The 22,975-nt window shown below is 39.7% G+C and overlaps 1 long non-coding RNA gene across 1 annotated transcript; it reads right to left on the bottom strand.

Annotated features, from left to right (window-relative positions):
* Positions 1-647: 647 nt before the first annotated feature.
* LOC110353001 (uncharacterized) lies at positions 648-5,489 on the bottom strand. The gene is made up of 3 exons (XR_005261829.2): positions 5,268-5,489; positions 2,760-2,902; positions 648-2,144 (listed from the first exon to the last, which is right to left on the bottom strand). It is a non-coding gene; the product is annotated as an uncharacterized lncRNA (long non-coding RNA).
* Between the last annotated feature and the right edge of the window lie 17,486 nt (positions 5,490-22,975).

Here is a 22,975-nt window from a genome sequence, read left to right on the forward strand (position 1 = left end):
CACAAACCCACTTCATAAGTGTGCTCAGGCTGGTGGTGAACATTTGATTGTTGTTTTCTAAGGTTGTCTATTCTCAAGACCTGTGTCTGTTTCAACAGTTTCTCCTGGACAATGTTTCTTTACCTTGCTTATGAGTGTACCATAGGAAGTACAAAAAGGCCCACTAAAGCTAAGATGTGATATATCTCTGGTTATTCCCTTTATCATAAAGCTATTTATGTTGTCAGAAAAAGGAAATTAGACAGGTTTGGCATGACTTCTTCTTGACAAATCCATAGTTGCAGTTACTTACCACCTTGTTAATTTCTAGGTACTTTCCTAGAGCGTGTCCATTAGCAAAATGTGGATAGCGCAGTTTGGGGTAGTCCCAGGGGTAGTGAGTTAAGGGAGGACTTTCAGGATCTTTCTGTTTTCTTTGATTTATCTTCTCCATTAATATCATCACTCAGAAAGGCTCTTTGCCATAATCCTCCTCTCTTTTTGAAGAAGAGAAGACAACACGGTATGGCCAGAAGTCATAGCATGACTCCCAGATTCTTTCAGCTGTATGTGTTTACTGGCACTACGGCACTGTATTGCTAAAGACTTCATTCTCCATGGAGAAACTTTTGCACGTCACCACTTCAGCAAAATTGCTGCCCACACTCTGATCCTTTATGATGTTAATAGTTTGACTGACAACATTATTTTACTTTATGTAGGTTGGGACTGAACCAGCTGTGAAAATTCTTTTCTTATGGCCTGGGGCTACAAATGGGAAGGAAGGAACACGAGGAGGAAGGACAAGGTAATAAAATGTTTAGGCATATGAATGTGACAGGAAAACATGTGGGCAATATTTTGTGTCATTTACAGAGAGAGATCAACTGCCTATGCACGTAAGAACATAAAAATGGCCAGATCTGCATGTGAATTGTAGAGGTGTAATGAGTGCCATAACTCTCACTTAACACTGTGTGTTTATTTCTTTGCTCATTTAAAAAGAGTTGGCTGCAGTTGGACTTTATTCTTCTGAAGAGGAGAGAAACAACTCCATAACAATACTTGTGGTCTCATGTTTTAACTGTAATGGCAGACAAACCAAAGCAGGTCTGGAGATGCTTGCTGCTTGCTCTGCCTCCTTCGTTAAATAGAGTTCCAAGCCTGACAGCCTGAATGCCAACATTTCAATTGTTTTAGACCAGATTATATTTATGCTGTACCTGGTCATGGGCCATGGGCATGAATTGCAGAGCTGTGAGCTTTACAAGCGTGCCTGGTGTCTTTTTTTCATCTGAGCACAGCACCATAACCACCATGGGTATCAGCATACAAACAAGAATAAGACAGTATTGCCTCCTCACCACTGTCATTTCCCTCTCAAAAACGTACACTTGAAAGAGGTCATTTAAATGTGATCCTATTCCCTTAAATGAACATTCTGTCTCTTTTTGTTTTTATACTACAGTGCTTTCAACTTTTCTTCCCATCATTAAGCCATTTGAGTGAAATACTGAACTGATTAATGTGGCATTTTCCACTAAACTGTTTCAGGAAATGCTGCACCTTACCAGTGGGATGCTTTTGAATAATGTAATCTCCTTAGTATAATTAAAACTAAGTTCTGAAGTTAGTACCTTTTCTCCCTGGAGACGCTCATCAAAATGTCAAGTGTTCCTTCTAGTGGAACTGCAAACCCATAGTACAAACAAATATATTTATCCACTGTTCCTTGCAAGCAGGAGACCTTTGCCTCTATTCTCTGTCACTTCATTTTTAACATGAGTAAATAGTGCATGAAATAATAAATAGTCTCTATGCACAGAACGACAGACTATTTAAAAAAGTTTAAAGAGTAGAAATGAAGTAACATAGGTAACAATGATAAGTCCTTGGTTTGTTTTACTAATGATTCCTTCCAAGTATGGCTCTTAAAGTTTAGATTCTTATCTACAAATGAAGCAAATTATAAGAAACAAAACATTTGCCTCCCCTAGACTTCTTAGGTGGCTTATTTTTTTTTCCTTTTTTTTTTTTTTTTTTTTTTTCTTCTTTTTTAATTGCCTTACAGAAAAACAGGGCTGGGGTGCCACCACCTGGAGACCTGAAGCAATGTTGTGTGCGCTTTCAATTTTCAGAGAGTTGCAGAGACTCCACAGATGTTTCTGTTTGAGAAACCCGACAAAATAAAAATAATTAAAATTAAAATTGATTGCTGTTATATTTGCCCCCCAAAATCCTGACTGTGTACATTGTATGCACACCAGGTCGATGTATTAATTTAATGAAGAGCTTGCTTTCCTCTCTTGCATTTTATGCTGAAATGCCCAGAAAGCCAGGACTGGGCTGTTACTGTAATGCCCAGATCTGAGCCATATGATTATAACAACTTGCCCTGCAATCACAAGGCACTGGGTACAACGTAAGCTCACAGCCATATTAATTTGCACAGACTGACAGATTCTGTGAAAACTATTGGAGATTTTTTGTACTTTTTCTTACTTGCTTTTCTTGATTTAAATTAAAACCCAGCAAGGAGTTACAATATGCACTTAGGAAACTGAATAAATTCCAGCTAAAAACCATATTGCATATGTTGAATTGGCTTCTCTCCAGTATTTTATTATTATTTATAATTGCTCTTATTTAGAGCTGGTGTACTCTGCATACTGTTAGCTAGAGATAAAGACAGGACAGTTAAATATCTGTTGTTAATTAGCTTCCTCTTCCTAAACTATCATATATAAGTCACTGAAGTTATTATAGGAAACAGCACATACTTGTGCAATAAGCACCAGAAGATCAAAGCTTTGTATTCTTTTATCTTGTTTGGGTCATCTGGGATATAGGCATCTTGTCGGAGCTAGTCAGGTAAGATCCCTCTGTAATTGGTGGTGGCAGCCACTTCTGGGGTCCTTCCCCTCTGCAACACAACACAGTTTCCTAAAACAGGTGCAACAAACCACCTCCTGGAAATGCCTGTCTGTCCTCATTAATAACAGAGACAGCCTGGACACCTTGTTCCTGGTGACCTCAATTTACAGGCTGCCACCTACAGGGAGGCTGTGCCTCACCCTGTAACTAACATCAAAAAGGGAATCATTTAAGCCTAGTGAAAGTAAAGTCTGGCCTATGTACTGCTTACCAGACACTGAATGAGAGATATCTGATAAAGCTTGAGTGGAAAATTCTCCAACCAAACCTGTAAACATGTTGCTTTTATCTCCAGCGATGACATTTCCATATGTGTGCATTAGCCACAACTACTCAGTACTTCCTACACCTAATCCTCCTGTTTACCACTTTACCTGCAACACCCCTATGTTGTAAGATCGCCAGATACTGGGGGAAGGAATGTTTGACAATACTGAATAGCTTAAAGCATAACACAACTTCATTAGTGTCTTGTAAGGACAATTCACGTTCAACCAGTCCTATTGCCTACTTTACAAACATTTCAAACCTTGCACATCAATGCTATACAACGTTAACTGTCCTTTCTAATCCCATAATGGAAACCTATTCCTTTTGTATATGATAGATAACCACCATAAAATAATTTCTTTCGTTTATTGGACTATTATACCATGGCTGTTAAGAAGCTCTGTGAAGAAAATTTCAAGCTGAGTCTCCTTAAGCCCTTTTAGTTGGTATATGTCCTTTAGACTACAAGACATAACATCAATGTGGCTGCCAGTTATCCTAAGGGAGCCTTTGGGAAACTAATTTGCAAATACACAGGATCTTCCTTTTTTTGCAGGAAAGACAAAATCATCAAGAATCCCTTGGCTGAGGTTTGTATCCCCCTTTCCCAATATAAAGTATATATATATATATTTTTTTTTTACTTGATTAGACAATCTTGAAGGTGTCAATCTCCCTATTGTGGAATGTCCCCACCATGATGTTTAAGAGCCCAGGACAGATCTGTGACATTAGTTACGTGGTTGCATCTAAGTTCAACAGTACCACAGAACATCGCTCAAAGTGGGACGTGGTCATCATGAATGGTCACCACATGTAACAGTTGTGAGCAGTTGCAAGAGCCCCTGGGCTGCTTTTGGCCTAGACTATCCTGCACCCTCCCAGAGGGCACCTGCACAGATTTATCTGCAGCCGTGTCCCCTCAGCCACCCTGGTGAGCCCCTCAGCTGCTTCTGCCCACCACACCTGAGCCATCCTGGGCATGGGCATCACCACCCCACACCTCTGATCACCCACAGTACATGGGGCATCTGAGTTGCTGTCTTCCTTGAGGACCCAACAAGCCATCCTGACGCCATGGGCAGCTGACATCAGAACAGCCAAAGTAGGGCAGACCACTAAGAAACAAATAAACTCAGAAGAAGAGACTAGATCTAGACAGATGAAAGACATAATAAAATCAACTAGTATTAACAATGGACTTGATTTAATGTACAGTGTATGAAGTAATGAAGTACTCATGGATGCTGTTAAGGCTTTTTTTTTAACCTACATCTATAAACATTTAAGTTATAACATAGAATAAAGGATAATAAAATAAATAGAAGGAATTACAATGAAAAAGAAGAAGGTTGAAGGTAACAATTATTACTGCAGTTACTGTGGACAAGATAACTCTGGAGAAGAGAAGACTTCAGGGAGAACTCATTGCAACTTTCAATACTTAAAGATGTCTTATAAAAGGATGGAGAAAGACTCTTTACTCAAGTAAATAATGATAGGACAAGGTGGTATGGTCTTAAACTAAAAGATGATAGATTTAGATTAATCATTAGGAGGAAATTCTGATGGAACTTGGATGTCTTGAATCTGTCTCACCATTGTAGCTCCTACATGTTTCTTGGTCCACCAAGATAGCCTCATGCTCTCACAGAATCACATAGAATGGTTGAGGTTGGAAGGGACCTCTGGAGATTATCTATACCAACCCCCCTGCCAAGCAGGGTCACCTAGAACATACTACACAATATCGCACCCAACTGAGTTTTGCATATCTCTAGAGAAGGAGACCTCACAACCGCTCCAAGCAACCTGTTCCATTGCTGTTACCCTCACAATAAACAACTTTAATTTAAATGGGCCTTGTCATTCCTCATCACATCCCTGCATCCTCTGACCACATCTCTATATTCTTCCCCAGTGGCCTGTCCCCTTTTCTACATTCTCTATATTTCCTTCTTCCATTTGAGTCCCTCCAGGAGCTCTTTGCTCACCCAAGGAGGTCTCTTGCCCCCTTTGCTTCCCTTTTGCCCATAGAAATACATAGATTTTGAGCTTGGAAGTAGTGATGCTTGAATACTGACCAGCTCCTTTGGGCCCTCTTTTTCTCTGAGGCCTTAACCCATGGGATTTCTCCAAGTAGATCCCTGAAGAGGCCAAAGTTTGCTCTCCTGAAGTCTAGAGTTGAGATCTTTTTTGCCCTGCTTCCTCCTTGTGAGATCTGAACGTCTCACGGTCTGTGCAGCCAAGGCCGTCTCCAGCCTTCACACCTTCAACCAGCCCATCTCTGTTTGCAAGCATAAGATCAAGCTCCTCCCCACCCCTGGCTGCTCTCACTCATCCTGAGTCATGCAAACAAATCAACTTTCACCTGTGTTTAATCATGCTCATAGTCCTTTAATTTCAGCTGACAGCCCTGTGCAATACCAGGAACAGATTTACCTGGGCTCAGCTAACACCAGGCAGCTGGGCTCCTGCACCTGCCTTAGTTCAAGCCAATATCTCTGCCCTTGTATGTACCAGTGTGGTATGCATGGTATGCCCTTGGCAGGGAAACCTGCAGGTTACCCACTGCACTAGCTTCTGTCAAAGGCTAGTGGAATAGCTTTGGTTTGTCCCGGTTGTGTTTTTTTCTTATTATTATTTATTTTCCTTTTTCTGAAGGACTTATAAAGGCCCATATTGCATAAACGAATGCTTTAATATTGTGGGGGTGAATATCTTAAGAAAAAAAACAAATTAGCATCAAATTTGACTCATTATTTTTTACATAGGGTCTGCTAGAGACACAAAGTTTACATTTTTAATTTAGTAAAACAAATGTGCAGCATGTGAAAGTTCTGGTTTGTTATAACACTGTTCATGGGTGTTTGGGCTATTGGCATTTTAAAATATTATTTAATTTATTTTAGAAAAAAAAATCTGAATGTGATAAATGATTCTGTAAATAAAATTAATTTTACATGAATGTATTCACATAAAAATAAATTCACTCTAATGAAATTACTCAGTTTAATAAGGACGTGTATGATTAGGTCATATATTGAGAAAAGAAAGCTGAAATAATAAATTTGCCTCTAAAACTAAAGAAAATTTTTTAAAAAAACTGTGTTTCTGAAATACTTAAGTTCCCACTGTATTGATTTTTTTGAGATACCACTAAAGAAATGCCATTTATACATCTATCCTACCAAATGTTGAATTTGTCTGTAAAACCAGCTTTTCCTAAAAGGAATATAAACCAGGCTGTTAAAGCCAAAATGAGCACCTCTCGGCTCCGACTATAGAATATCACAAGAAAACTTGTGCTTGTTTGAGTCCTTAAAAGACAGAAATCTTCTTTCAAACATAAAATTGCACTGAGATAGGTCTGACACCTGCTTTGACACCGGTTTCTGCACAAACTGACTCAAACAGCTCTGAAATCTTCCTTTTTTTTTGTAGGTGTTTTCACTGGTTCACTATGGATATGCAGCAGCACAACCAAAAATAGATCTTAGCCCCATCAAATCTATTTTGATTGCAAGTACTACCCTGCAAAGAAACAACTCAAAGTGCCTTTTCAGCCAAATCTTTTGCTCTACTTATGAAAAGGCTGTCAGATCTTAAGTTTAATTGGTATCATCTTTCTACAGTCCTACGACTCATTGGTTTAGAATATATTAACAGAGATTTTTTTTTTTACAAAAAAAAAAAAAAAGACTGAAAAGGTTTTTTGAACTAGCTCCTAGAAATTTTTTTAGGAAACACAAGAGGAAAACTGCTTAACATGCCAAGCCTAGAGGATTGGGTTAAACCAGAAAGCAATGAACGACTAAAGAAACTAGAAAGGGCTATTTTGTAATATTGTCCTTTTAACCACAAATAAGGGTCACAATAATAGAAGCAATTTTCAAAAGAAAATAATTTTAATAGAGTTGAAAAAAAAATAATGCATACAGGTGAATTCTGATAGAGGGGCCTGGCACATATCAATGCTGCCTTGCTGCTCTCAAAGAGGAGCCTAAGTGGTGATGCTGCAAATTGGGCACCAGTTGGGTGATGCTCCCACTCATGCAATGCCAGCCCTCCTTCATTATCCTTCTGCAGGGTGGCTGTGGAGTGGGCCTCAGGCATGAACACACACATGTTTAGAGAGAATGCCTACCTGCCAGCATCCCTAGCACTGTGTTCATCCTCATAACGCATCACACACTGCACAAGTTTTCTGATGGTGGGGAGAAATCCTGTCAACAGAACAGAGTGATCAGGACCTCATGAATCCATCTTGAAACCATACTTATATATGTCAGGACTTCTGAGAAGGAAGACCATGCTTGAGAGTACATGTGCTTCTACTGTTCAGTGGCAAAGTCCATGATTTCTCAGCCTACATGGCACAAGCCTCATTTCTCTGGATGGGTCTGCTCAAGTCTCCATGTGCTTCCCTCTCCCAGCACTCATCCTTTTTCCTAGGCTACTTCCAAAAGCCACTTTAAAGCATCCCTGTCATGTTTGCTCCTCCCTGATAATCTTTGGCATAACACTATACTGGGCTGTGCAATCTCACAAATCCACAAGCAGTTTCTTTTCCCCATACATCATGCCACCCATGTACTTTCGTACTGTAAGTACTGCATCTGGGGTCCTTCTTCTATAGGACGGCAGGACTAGAGGTGGGGGAATTGGTAAAGCCCCAGGAAGGTTTTGAGGGACAAGAGGTAACAGATGACTCTGATGGGACAAATTTATTAATTCCTTCAGGAACATTACAAAACTGTAGGTTTTGGCCTACACCAAGAGAAGCAATAAATAAGCCTTAAGGCAACACACACATTACAAGCCATAGTGCAAAGCAGCTACAACAAGGTAAGGCCAGAAGAGGCCGATGCCATTCCCTTAGGAATCTAGGAAATAAATGTTTTCTTGGTCAATAAACCTCTACAAGTCTCCTGGAGGAGTCCAGGAAATAAAATGAAATGTTTTCAGGGCTGAGAGAAACTGTGCATTGTCTTCTACAACAGAACAATTCAATAACATGAACTTAAGTGAGTAGTGTCAATTTGTCCTTAATAGGACAGATGAAATCAAACAAAGACTCCTCACCTTTACCCAAGAACCAAAAACAACAACAACAAAATCAAAGAGAAGTCTTTTAGCACTTGTTTAAGTCCAAAGGAATCAGAAGAAATTTCCAGACTTTTCCAGTTTGCAGATCCCTCTACAAGTTTCCCATGGCTTTGTATATCAATGTTAGATACCTGGCAAAAGCACTATTTCTCTTAGTTATCTCTCAAAGTCATACAGAAATTGTCCATGGACCATGGACATCCACCATTGACAGGTTTCGCCACTGTCCAAGTCCAGAAAAAAATAAACAGAGGAACCTCTAGCTGAGGATTCTCTTTCAATTCCTTCTAACAGATGTAACTGTCAGAAAATTTCCCTTTCCCAGGGTCCTAAGCAGTGCTGAAGCAAGGCTTGGTGGACTGATGTGAAGCTGTGCAAGGTTCACTTTCCGTGGTGATGTGTTGTCAACCAGTTGCCTTTTCCCTAGTTGCCAGAGCACAGCAGAAAAAAGCTCTGTGCCCAGGAAGGGCTGGTTCAATTATTCATCCTATAATGAATGTCCGTGTGCAATTTGTTGTCTTCTTGCCCTGGTGAGCCATTGCTGCTAGTCAGCACCCCCAGGTTTCTATACTGTGACACTTGATCAAGTGGCTAAACCCTAAGTGTGCAAAAACCTATAGAGGGTGGGATGCTTTTGGATGCCTCGAGGTGAGTTAGTTGTCTGAAAACTCAGGTGCCAATGGTTTTCCTACTACCTGTAATGGCAGAGATAAAGCCCTGCCTTCCCAAAGTTTCCTCTCTGGGAGTAAGTTGGCTCATGCCAGATGAACTAAGTTTGCAGACAACATGTAAAACAATCAGCAAAGATGGCCTAAAGCAGGAGTTTTATGCAGGCAGATGTGTGTTATAATTGAAGGTGTTGACTAAAACTGTGACCTCCTCCAAGCATAGCTCTGCATGCCAGCAGTAGAAAAGGAACCTTTCCCAGGCACTGAGAAGTCTGTTTTACAGTCAAATATCCAAGGTGTTTTTGTCACCATTTCTGAGTGCCCTTTTGTGGGTCCCTGGATAGAGAAGTATCTGGTATTTTTCATCCTTTTCATGTGGAAATAAATTGTTTAGTTTCTCTTCAGGAGGTCTGCCACTGTAAATGGGATAATACCGTGTTACTCCTGACCTGTAGACACAACACAGGAAACAAAAATGTTTTTCCTGGTCATTCCCGGGACAGACATGTCACTTCAGGAAGGATGGGTTTTCCAAGCAGGAGTAGTTCATAAAGAGTTGAGCAGCATTTGTGTATTCATTAGTGATCCACCTTCTTTCTCACTTAATTATAATATTTTCTATAATACAATATATATATAATTACATATATATACTATACATAGTTTAATTCACTGATGATTTTCTCCCAGTAGCATTAGAGAATAAATTTAATGCACTAAAATTTCTCTTCAAAGCAAATACATTCAGATGATGTGATACATGTTATTAAAAAAAAATGAATCAAAAAAGAATGGCTCATTTTATATTAAAGTGTATGGCTTGGGTAAATCATATTCTCGGAGGTGCTTTTATTTGACTTTTTGTCTCATACAGAATGAAAATATCTTGGAAACATCCAAAGTTCCCACAAAATACAGAAATTCCAGGGTCAGGTTCTCTGGTCCCGGAGTTGCTGAAGTCTCTACTCACCATGAGATCGGAGTAGAGAGTCCCTGTTACAAATCAGTCTTGGAGTCTGAATGCTTAAATATAAACAATCATAGAATCACAGAATCAAGGAATGGCTCGGATTGGAAGGAACCTTAAAGATAATCTAACTCCAAACCCCTGCCATGGGCAGGGACACCTACCACCACACCAGGATGGCCAAGGCACCATGCAGCCTGGTGTTGAGCACTTCCAGGGATGGGGCATCCACAGCTTCTCTGGGCAGCCTGTGCCAGGGCCTCACCTCTCTCTGAGTGAAGAATTTCCTCCTGATGTCTAACCTGATCTCCCCTCTTTTAGTCTAAGACCATTCCCCCTTGTCCTATCATTATCTGTCTGAGTAAAGTGTCACTCTCAATCTTTTTTATAAGACCTCTTTAAGTATTGAAAGGTTGCAGTGAGGTCACCCCAGAGCCTTCTCTTTGCAAGGCTGAACATCCCCAGCTCTCTCAGCCTTTCTTGATAGGTGAGGTGCTCCAACCCTCTGATCATCTCAGTGTCCCTCCTCTGGACCCGCTCTAACAGCTCCATGTCCTTGTGCTGGGGGCCCCAGCCCAGGACGCAGCACTACAGGTGGGGCTTCACAAGGGCAGAGCAGAGGGGCACAATCCCCTCCCTCCACCTGCTGGCCTTCACCTCTATTGATGCAGCCCAGAATGCAGTTGGACTTCTGGGCTGCAAGTACACACTGCTGGCTCATGGAGAGCTTTTTGGCCACCAGAATCCCCAAGTCTTTCTCTGCATGGCTGCCCCCAGTGAGTTCTTCTCCCAGTCTGTGCTCATGTTTTGAGATTATCCCAACCCAGGTGCAGCACCTTGCACTTGGACTTGTTGAACCTCATTAGGTTTACATGGGCCCACTTCTCCAGCCTGTCCAGGTCCATTTGGATGGCATCCCTTCCTTAAATACTTGTTCTAAATCCCTTTCTGTTCTCTCTCTGATGAGTATGAGCAATAGGTGCTCTAGCTTGCCCTTTAGAGACTTACAGGTGTGTTTTTTTGTTTGTTTGTTTGTTTGTTTTTTGATGTTGAATAATGAACATGTCCTAGGAATGTCTGCTTCTTTGTACTTTAGTTGAGCAAATTTCCACTAAATCAGTTCAGTTGACAATTGCAGAAGGATAAGTTTAATTTTGTGACACTCAGATCAAACTTTTTGTTTTAATCACCAGCTCTTACGAATTAATACATTTTAAAGTGTTTCTCTGCTGGAGAGATCGTAATTTGTTTATTTTAAAATGCTTGCTTGTATCAAAACACAAATTAACCCAGAATTTTTAACACAGCAGCAGTTACCCTTACAAGTCCCATCAAAATATATTAAAAAGCAAGGCACAAGTACAACAGCAATGCTAACTGTATTAACAGTTCAGTGACATAATATTTCCTTGTGAGAAGGAATACAAACCTAGTGATAGAGCTGTTTATTCATTTAATGTAGGATTGTTCAAAACCTGTCAGCCTGAATGCATCATTGCAAACAGACACTAATGCAGGAATGGTGGTCTCCTTCTCAAGCTATTTTTACAGTAGTGTTGATGAGTTTAAGCCAACCAAGCTACCTACACATGGACCCAAGAAGAGCAGAAAGTCTTAGGTTCTAGATTTTGGCGTTTTTAAACCCTCCAGATCAGTGATTTCCAGTCTCTCCCAAGCTATGGAACAAGGGCAACACTCAAAACTTCTCAGAGAGCTTGAAGATAGTCACAGGGACCTGCTGAATCTGAAAACCAAACTTTTTAGCATGATTACAAGGGCCAGTTGTAGACAATTTTATATGATCTCCTGCCTGTCACCCCACAGCAATCACTCTGAACTCTGTTGTAAAAAAAACTGTGTTTTGTCAAGCTAGCCAAGACAACATCTGTCTCCATAAGGGTTCACAAATTAACAAAGCATGACATTAAGCAATACAAAGGCATTCTCATGGATGTATGAAAGGGTCATATATGCTGGCTGAGGCTGAATTCTTGATAAGCTGAGGTAATATTTTCTGAAAAATGATCTTACTCCTGTTATCCATACACATCTGAGACTCAATTCAGTGAGATGTAACAGAATATTTCATTAATTTAAAAAATGAGTTTAATAATTAAAAAATATATGGATCTATATTTGCTCCAGTAAGTGCCTCAGAAGTATGATGGGCAGGTTTAAAAGCAGCAAGGGGAAACTGAGCTTGCAGGATTTCCCTGTTAGTCATGCATCTGTTCCAATGAATCCCATGATGATTCCAGGTGTTTGGCTGAGTTGTTTGCCTGGCCATGTGGATGCATACCACATGTCAAGCGACCTGATAGTGTTTATTTAAAGAATCCTGTCTGCAGAGACATGGCTGCATCTCCTCATGCCCTGCTGTTACAGACAGCTCTTTATTGCCCATGACTCATGACATGATGGGCTAATTACACTAACACAGCCAGTGCATTGTGCAGTCTCATCTCAACACTCCTTTGTTCCATGCTGGCTGACAGGGCTGTTGGCCCATCTCTTGGGTGGTCAGCATCACAAACAAATACCTTGCCTTTTGCCACAAACTCTGCAGCTGAATTGCTAAATGTAAGTGCTGAAATCCTGGTTTGCTACAAGTCAATAGAGGTTTTGTTACTGACTTCTGTGGGGTCAGGTGTCTGTGCACTGCTTGATTTTTGATCCCTATTAGGCAATAGTAGATTAATAAATGTCGCTACTTGCCAGCTGTCATTTTCTGGAAATATCAGTATTTGTATTTACGACTGTTATCTTAAAATTAATTTTTCTATTTTGGAGTTTTCAGAGCATTTGAGAGCATAGGAGTGGATTTCTACCAGCAGCAGAACATCTGCAGGGCTCAGAAAAGGAAACACAACTGGATAGAAAAGGAACAGACTTAATTTATTAACAGGTAATATGCTTTATCCTTCTCTACCTGGTGGCCTGTAACAGGTGCCCTGCAGTCACAGACAGTCCCTGCAGTGAGTTATGCTTTCAGTAGAGCTGCAAAAATAGCTTCTCCACTGCTTCTGGGGCCTTCTATTCCAGTGACAGTAGTGATAATCTTCAATATGGGCAGACAAGCAGAGCACTAAAGAGCATTTTTAGGCTTCTGCTCTGGTTTAACCCAGCAGGCAGCTTAGCACCACACAGCTGCTCACTCACTCTTCTCTTCTCCCTGGTGGGATGCAGGGAAAAAAAAAAAAAAAAGGAAAAAGAAAAAAAGAAAAAAAAAAAGAGGGAGAGAGAGCAAAACCTCATGGGTTGAATTAAAGACAGTTTAATAGGACAGAAAATTAAGGGATAATAATAATAATCATCATCATCATCATATACAAAACAAGTGATATACAATGCTGACTGATGCCTGTCCCCGAGCCTTGCTGTCACTCACCCCCTGCCCCCAGTTTATTTTTCATCATGACACTATGTGGTATGGGACATCGCTTTGGCTATCCTGGACCAGCTGTCCTGGCTGTGTCCCCTCCCAGCTCCTGGTGCATCCCCAGCCTCCTCACTGGCAGGGCAGCATGAGGAGCTGAAACATCCTGGGCTCTGTGCTAGCACTGCTCTGCAAGACCTGAAATATCGGTGTATTATCACCACTATTCTCATCCTAAATCCAAAGCACGGCACCATATCAGCTACTAGGAAGAAAATTAACTCTATCCCAGACAAAACCAGGACAGTTCCTTTTTAATAAATGATTATATGTCCATATTAAAAGCAAGATGTTACTTTCAAATCAAATGTATGCTTTTTGTATAAAGCTGCTGCCTCCTCATCTCCAGCCCCACACTGATCAGGAGATGTGCTAGACCACATATGTGTTTGTCCAGCCTCTTCTCAAAGGAGCTCTCCCAGCATCCAGGGACAGCCTGTTTCAACGTTTCACTGCAGTGCCAGACGGCATTTCCTGATGAATTAAGAAAATTATGGGTAAGTGTAAACCACCTTGGTCATCTCTTGTTTTTCTCCTTACTTATCTTAGAAAATAAGCAAAGGGAAAATAATTACCCTTGGTCCTTTACTATCACCTGAGCAGAGTCCTTTGCAAAGGATTCAGATGACACCCATACATCGTACAAATGTAGGACAGTCAAAAATATTGCTCATTTTAGCTTCACATCTTTTTTACCTTGTTTTAAATGGGGGTAGCTCTCTGCCAAAGCTTTTGTGAATACTATAAAAAATAGACTTATTAGAGACAGGGAAATAAAATATTCAACATTTTTTTCTCTTTACTAACAAATCGCAACAAGAATGAAAAAGTGAGCATTTCACCGAATTAAATTCTCAAAACTTAGACAGAAATAAACCTCCCTGAGAACATCTCAGAAAACTTCAAAAAGATTCTACTTGGGATGTCAAAAACTTTGTCATAACCTCCTAGGGAGTCACAGGGCACATTTTGATTTCATGCTTCTGAAGAATACCTGCTTAAGTATTAATCAAGGGAATAAATCCCTCTCAAGGGTATAGGCAATCTGTGAATTAGTGTGACGCAGCTCACCAGGAGGGCTGGGGTCTGACGTCAGTAGAGAGGAGTAAAAGGAGACTGGTGTCAGCTGCCACCTCCTGAAGGCTTACTTCTTACAGCTTAGCTTACTCGCCTGGCTTTTCTCCACTGATGACTGTTCAGGGAGACCGCATGGTATCTCCTGCACAGCTGATGAACTCCAGTGGTGACCAGTAGTGGTGAGGTACGTCCCTGCTCTCACATCTTTCTTCTCTAGGAAGTAGGTAGGAGTGCTACTGGACAATACTGTCCTGCTGTTTCATACAGCTGTTTCAGACCCTTGCAAGGGGCCATGGCCAGATAGGTAGAGCTGTCCTGTCCAGACCTCCCTGGTCCGAAGACTGATTCAGACAGGGAAGAAATTTAAAATGACTGCAGTGAGTGTTGAATCACAGGCAGGTGTAATTAAACCCTAGAAATTTGTATATTCCTTCTCTACAAAACCGTCAATGAATAATACAATTAAATTTCTCTTATACAGCACTTTTTATATGGAATTTCTTTATGTGTTTTCCCAATATGCAAAATGTCTATTCTATTCTGTAGTTCAAAGCCACCTTCATCCACAATATTTGAATACCTTCCAGAACATGACTGAGTAATATCTGTCATTTGTATTTCCTCCTATTTCAGAAAGAGAATTAGGTGACTAATTAAGTGCTTTTATTGAGGTACTTTTTATTAGTGTTGTATGTAGTGTTTAATGTTGTCACTCTTGAGTATAGGTGAAAGTTATTATATAAGTACACAAGGGAAGGAAGGGTGCAGAAGGCAGACCTTGCTCTTGCCATTGAATATGATAAGGATGTGGTGGTTTTACTTGGGTGGGCAGCAGAGTTCCACCATGGCTGCTCTCTCACTCACCCTCCTCACAGCGGAAGGGGGAACAAATACGATGCAAAGGGCTCAAGGGTTGAGATAAGGACAGGGAGATCACTCAACTATTACCACCATGGGCAAAACAGACTAGGAGTAGGGAAATGGTAAGATTTATTGCCTATTACTAACAAGCTAGAGAAGTGAGAAACAAAGGAAAGAAACAAAAAATGCCTTCCCCACATCCACCCTCTTCCACTTCCTCCCCCCAAGTGGTGCAGGGGAACAGGAGAATGGGGATTGTGGTCAGTCTATACACTCTCACAGAGGCACAAACACCATCGCTTATTGGCTTGGCTCTGATCAGCAGCAGGGCCCTTATGTAACATGGGTCTGCTTCTAGATTCTTCTCACAGAAGCCAGCCCTATGCCACCCTGCTACCAAAACCTTGCCACATAAACCCGCTACGAAGGACTGTGATGGTCCTATGTCCTGAGGAATTCATTTCAGTGTCAGATAGGACCAGAATAACTCTTCCACAGAGGTCATCTTCAGCTCAATGGTAAACGAGCATGCTAGAAACTGAGTTACTAACATAATCAGGTATTTAAACAGCCTACAAAACATACTGGAAACAGTACATTGAAGTCTTTAAGCACTGTGATGGTGACCTAGAACATACCAACATCTCCTACCTAAGCAACTGCCAGTTCTAGGAAACTCAGAAAAGATGGATTAGGGAAAGACATTTCATCTAGATTTGTTTTAAATCTAGAGAACTAAAATGTTTCATTTAATAAGAATCTCTTGAAACATGCATGAGGACAAACGCACAGGCATTTTGCTATTTTTGTATTACAAAATGTATGTGACAACATAAATCCTGTACTTCAAGGCTCAAAATCCTTCAATGCCTGCAGTGTTGTAGAAGCACCTCTCCTCTGAAGATCTCACAGAAGCCTCTACATGATGCCCACTATGAGGTGGTTACAAATGTGAAATAGTGCTGGTCTGGAAATTATGATCTAGCTCGGGCTGAGTGCAAGGGATGGATCATGTAAAGGTAATCTGGACATTAGCCTTTCTTAATGGTTGGTTTATAGAATAACCTAGCAGCCCTACACTATTCCTGTCAATACAAGGAATATAGCAACAAAATGGAAAGGAATTAATCAAACCTTTTTCTACACAGGCTTAAATGGCCAAGGGGTGAACTCTTTGTTTAATCCTCTTTCTACTACAAAAGCAATTAAAAAAAATAAAACAAACAAAACTTTAACAAAAACGTTAAAATAGTCAGTCAGCTACTGTTTTAGAATCCTTTAACATTTGTGATAAAATTGTAGGGTTTTTCTGTCATTTAACAAAAAAGACATTGCTACCTTCTATCCCCTCATCAGAAATCAAGTCTTCATTCTATTCTAATCAAGCAGAGCTTTCAGTACCATTCTATTCTGATATGCAGCAAAAAAGACTCTGACTGTGCTTGTGGTAATGAACAAGGTTTTCTGCTTCATGGATATCTCCTTCTAATGGAGGACCTAAGCACTAAGAAACAACTCACCTATTAATGATTTTGGAGTTTTTTGGTATTAATCACTAATCTTTATATATTTTACTTTGAACTTCATTAGACAAAAAAAAAAAAAAAAAAAAAAAAGGACAGCACATCAGAAAAAGAGAATAAAAGACATAAGCAAATAATCAGCTTCATTAAAAATAAAAAGAGAACTGAGGCAAGCTGGAAATGAAACTGTGTGCTGGACCATGTTATTTAAAAAGTCCTAGGAGAGCAAAAACTGTTAATTTGGCAGCAAATCTCAGTGAATCTGAATAGTAAATAAGCCTTAGATAACGCTAATTATGAAGATGCTTCAAATGCTACTGCTGCAGCTGCCAAAACACCTTCTATAGCTCTATTCTGTAACAACATTTTTATCAAGCATTTGAACTGAATAACATCTTTTCAACAGGCTGACTACAACATTCATATGGCTATATTTAAACAGATTTTGTTAAGCTTTCTCACAGAAACTCAAGAATACTACTGACTTCTGAGTGGAAAAAATGGAATATATAAAATGGAGATCTTATTATTAAAAGATACTTGATCAACAAAGACCCACTGAGATATGAGGTGTATTTTTATATTTCTTGGCCTGAGGAATATCTGGCAGGTTAAAATATTCTAAGTACACATAAAACAGAAAGGTCATTCCAAAAATCTGTCTGGGCAACCAAAGGTCGATCTATACTTTATCCATCCAGAAGTTAAATCACCTCTTTAAACAGATGTTTAGCAGAAAAGCAATGCATGCAAACCTGTACTTACAATTTAATGCCCATTCTCAACATAGTCTACTAATATTTGTGGTTTCTTCTAGTGTTCTTTTTCTTACCAGGAACCAGGTAATTCAGAAATCATATGTATTAAGAAACATAGAAGGGAGTTCCAAGTTGTTCCTGTCTCAGTAGGATTTCAGCAGCTGGAGAGAGGTCCCACTTCCTCTGTGCATAAGTTTTGAAGCTTTTAATTATTCTTAAATAATAAAATAACAATTCCAAATTTTAAAGTGACAGAGTAGCACTTAAAAAATATATATTTATCAAAAGGTATATATTACTGACACTTATCTGTCACTTTGATTCTTTTACTAAGCAGTTGCTTGCATCAAAACATATTGGGCAAACTCAGAGGGTTCTACCATATTCTACATGGACTCTTGTCATGGTGTAAAATGAACGCTGTCAATCCCAAAGGCCCCTGAACAATGGCAGCAAGTCCACAAGAGTCTTTCTCCAGCCACTTCTTGGATACACCAAAGTCTGTGGACTGTCATTCTGTAACCCTTAATTAGCTCTGGCAAAGGTAAATATTACATATTTTCATGCCCTGTGATTGTGTTTTGTCTAATATTAGGTCTGTTGTAACACAGAAAAAAAAATCAAAATGATCAGGTACAGTGACCTTTTTATTAGGATGATACTTGGTTTGGGTATTTTTTTCATTTACTATGGAGCTGCTTTGTCCACTAAGCTGTAGTCTATGGAAATTTAGGGGGGGGGGGGGGAAATTATATGATGGAGAAGCTCTCAAAGTGTTTTTCTTCCTCTTTTAAAGGATTCTTGTTCATTTTTCTCTGCATTCCAGGGAGTAACTGGAATGGATAGAGCTCTGCCTAGGGGTGGATGAAGAGTTGAGAGGTTATCAGTAAGGATTAAAGCCCTGTCTTTCCCAGCTGACACTGTTGTGGGTGCTTGCTATGGGCCACCTGCTCAGGAGGAGGAAGCAGATGAAACCTTCCACAGCCCGCCATAAGCAGCCTCACAATCACAAGCCCTGTTTCTTATGGGGGACTTCAACCACTGGGTTATCTGCTGGAGAGACCACACAACTAGGATAAGCAGTCCAGAAGGATCTTGCAGAGCATTGGTGATAGATTTTTGACACAGGTTGTCAAGGAGCCAACAAGGAGAGGTGTGCTGCTGAACCTTGTATTAAAAAAAAAAAAAAGATGGAGATGTGAAGGCTGGGGACAGCCTTGGCTGCAGTGACCATGAGATGGTGGAGTTCAGGATCTTGCAAGGAGGAAGCAGGGCTTCTTTGCTTCAGGCTCCACTGTAAAGACCAGCCCTCAAGAATCACAGACCCCAGAGACCACAGAGGAAGTCTGGAGAAAGGAGGACTTTCCTTTGGTCGAAGACGATAAAATCAGAGATCTCTTAAGCAAAATCAGCACCCCCAAATCCATGGACCCCGATGGGAGGCAACCATGAGTGCTCAGGGAGCTGGTGAATGTGAAGTTCATGAAGTTCAGCAAGGGCAAGTGCTGGGTTCTGCACCTAGGAAGGAACAACCCCAAGCACCAGCACAGAGTGGGGGCTGACCTGCTGGAGAGCAGCTCTGCAGAGAGGGACCTGGGAGTCTGGTGGACAGCAGGCTGACCATGAGCCAGCACTGTGACCTTAGGTCCAAGAAGGCCAATGATATCCTGGGCTGCATTCAGAAGAGTGTTGCCAGCAGGTCAAGGGAGGTGATCCTCCCCCTCTACTCGGCCTTGGTGCAGCCACACCTGGAGTGCTGTGTCCAGTTCTGGGCTGCCCAGCACAAGAGGGACATGGAGCTACTGGAGTGAGTCCAGAGAAGGGCCATGAAGATAGCGAGGGTACTGGAGCACCTTTCATATGAAGAGAGGCTCAGAGAACTGGGTCTGTTCAGCTTGAAGAAGAGAAGACAAGGGGGGGATCTCATTAGTGTGTATAAATATCTGAAGGCAAAGTGTCAAGAGGATGGGGGTGGACACTTTTCAGTGGTGCCCAGCATCAGGACAAGAGGCGACGGGCACAAGCTGAAGCGCAGGAGGTTCTGGCTGAATATGAGAAAATATTTATTTACTGTGAGAGTGACAGAGCACTGGCACAGGTTGCCCAGGGAGCCTGTGGAGTCTCCTTCTCTGGAGATATGCAAAACCTACCTGGATGCCATCCTGCACAATGTGCTCTAAGTGATCCTGCTAGGCAAGGGGTTTGGACAAGATGATCTCCAGAGGTCCCTTCCAACCTCAACCGTTCTGTGTGATTCTATGTCTGTGTGAATATACTTAAATAATACATAATTTATGGAATGTAAATTTGTGGTATATTTTGGAGCTAGTAATTTAGCTAAAAGGTTTTATTTAAGTATTATAAGGCAGTTAACCAGTGACAGCAAGCAGAAAATGGAATTTTCCAAGCTCCACTTTGAAGATTTTTCTCCCGATATTATACAAAACAAATTAGGTTCTTTCTAATAGAAACATAAATAGACTCTCGAATGTAGCAACCTCATTGTGTTGTGCTTTCAGGGAGCTTGTCAGCAGCTGTCTGATCAACTCTGATCTTGCTTCGCACTGTAAACTTCAAAGATGTTTTTTGTGGCTTGCAATAAAAATAAGTGTCAGACTCCAGCATTGACTGTTTCTGGTTGATGTCTTCTGGGAACAACATACTGCAGAAACACTGCCTGTGGAAGCACTTGGTAAGACCCAAACAATTTTGTTTCATGCTGTTCCAACAACTCCTATTTGCCCCTCTTGTTAGTTTCATCATTTAGTATTTTAAATAAGTAATTTTCTCTCAAAACATGTATAGTGGCTTGAGTGCCAAATTTGAAAAGTTTATCATTAGACATACCAACATCAGTCCACATTTGTTTTTAAATACTATAGGCCATATCTTCAACAGATCCCAATGCTGCAATGACTCTACTTCTTCTGTGCCATATTGTGTACTCATTTACACGGGTGATGTTCATCTGCCACCATTACAGAGTAGGGTTGGGGCTGATGAGAAAAGAACGCTTCCCACAGCAAAACACCAACTTTAGACTTTTTGAAAGCTGCACAGCTTTCTCGAGTTTTCCTTCGGCAAGTAATAATTTTACTCCTATTCTTGATTTAAGCAGCAATCCCAATCCTCACAGCTGGAATTTGAGTCAACTCCCAGAGACATCAATTAGAAACCTACTTTAGCTAGAGTCATATCTTGGTTGAAAGCTCTCTCTGCAAATAATTGGCTGGGATGTGACTTGCCCTCTCTGCAGACACCATGAAGACATGAGTGTCCATTATCTATGTATAGAACCTTTAGAACAATACATAATTAAATATAATTAGGTTGTTCTTAAGTAATAGAAAAGCTGTCATCATCACAGAACATCAAAAGCTTTTTAAGAACATTAACGGCATGTGTATAATGGTATGTGCACTCCAAAGATGTGCTCCAAACATGTTAAAGGGCAGTAAAAAGGAATTTAAGAAATTATTAATATATTTTTTTATGTGCACTTATGTGCAATTCATTTATTGTTGCAGTATGATTGTCCCATGGAATATATAATCATATTCTATGTTAACCAAATGAGATGTTATATATTATGTATTTTTATACTAATTTGTTGTAAAAATAATGACTGGTGAGTCGTTAGAGTGACATAAAATATGAGTACATTTCACACACAATATGAGTTTGCCAAGGTCACTTGTATACTTGTAAAGCATTTTAAAATAAAGATTCATATGTAAATGGTATTCATTTTAGGTATTAGTGAGCACAAAGATATTTAAAATACACAGAATTCCCATGTAATATGGAAAGTTTAGTCAGTGCTGGTTTCACTGGATTAAAAATCAATACATCTTTTTGGTGCTGTGACCAATTTAGATAAAGTGATCCAGATACTAGTTATGGATACTCAAGATACTCAAAATGGAGACTGACTGAGCGATCCTATGAGCAGTTGTTTTTGTTGGGATATGTTCCGGAAAGACTGATATGGCAACAAATGATTTCCAGGCACAAAATAGCCTTGCACATGCATACCATGTCTCTTAGGATCTAAACAAAACAAAGTCTGTGCAACTAAAATGACGAGGTGAAATGCAGAGAGAGGAAAGGAATCTTTTCCTATGCCATTCTTGGTATTTTCTCCCATGGTTTTTAATATTTTTGATGTTTGGGGTTCTGAAGTACTGCTGAAACAAATGTAATTACACTGTATGAAGCTACTGCAGTTACATTCATTGTTTCTTCTTATTAAAAAGAAAACTTTAATCTCAGAACATGTACAGAATGTTCAAAAAAAATCTAGGCCATAAGAATATTCAGGATAAGTTTAAGCTACAAGGCAATGACAGTTTCTTCTTAATCTATGAAAGAGGATTTCTTTTCATGTATCCAAAATGATCTGTACTGTTCAGTTTTAAAATTCAAAAGCTTTTTCTTCTCAAAAAGGAGTAAAACTCACAAATTCTTTTCCAGAATATTAACTAGTAAGTGGACTATCTTAAGGTGGTCTCAGTCATCTCTTGGGAGATACTGTCTTTCTCAGCTATACTGCTTCCAAATATATTTGCCAAATGAAAAGGGAGCTGGTACCTGCTCTCAGAATTTTATCAAAACTTATCACAACAGGGTAAATATTATCATCTTGGTCAAGACAATTTATTTCAATTTAAGAATTTAAAAATCTTAAAACATACAAAAATATTATTTGAATATGCTGGATTTGTATTTCTTTGAACTGTTCTTAGAAAAGCATTCTATAATCTTTTCTTGTACATCTCTTGTACATTTATGCCTCTTTCTTTTAAGTCATCTTCGCTAAACAAAATTATTCTTGCCATAGATTGAATAATGACCCTAATTCATCCATAGCCCTAGAATCTATTTTTATTCGTCTTCTACTCATTGCCATCTTCCAGTCATGTCTGTTAATGACAACAGAAATGGTGTGCAACACAGATAAATTGTCCTCGATGACTGTAATTACAGATTATACTATTCAGCAGTAAAATCTAAAAACTTATTTTCAGTATAGAAACTTAAGAAATGCTGATTATGAATATAATATTGTTTCTAACTGGGTATGTGTTTTTTTTTTTTGTGTTATTTCCTGTTATTTTTATATTAAGGAATGAGTTTTCCTTTTCTAATTCAGACTTATTCAGACATTTTTTTTTTCTTTAATAGTGCTTAGACTTAGCCTTGCAAGCACTATCAAATTCTTTAAAAGACAGAATTAGTACACTTCAAGGATTAAGTTTGAATTTAAATATTATATTTAGCACTTCACATAAAGGCAACCCAGTTCCAAAAACATTATCAGTAAAATTCCATATATGGTCACAAAATATCACTTCATTTGAAGGATTCCTTGTATCATGAGCATTCTCAGATCT

This window comes from Anas platyrhynchos, chromosome Z (genome assembly GCF_047663525.1).
Source record: "Anas platyrhynchos isolate ZD024472 breed Pekin duck chromosome Z, IASCAAS_PekinDuck_T2T, whole genome shotgun sequence".
Lineage (NCBI taxonomy): Eukaryota > Metazoa > Chordata > Aves > Anseriformes > Anatidae > Anas > Anas platyrhynchos.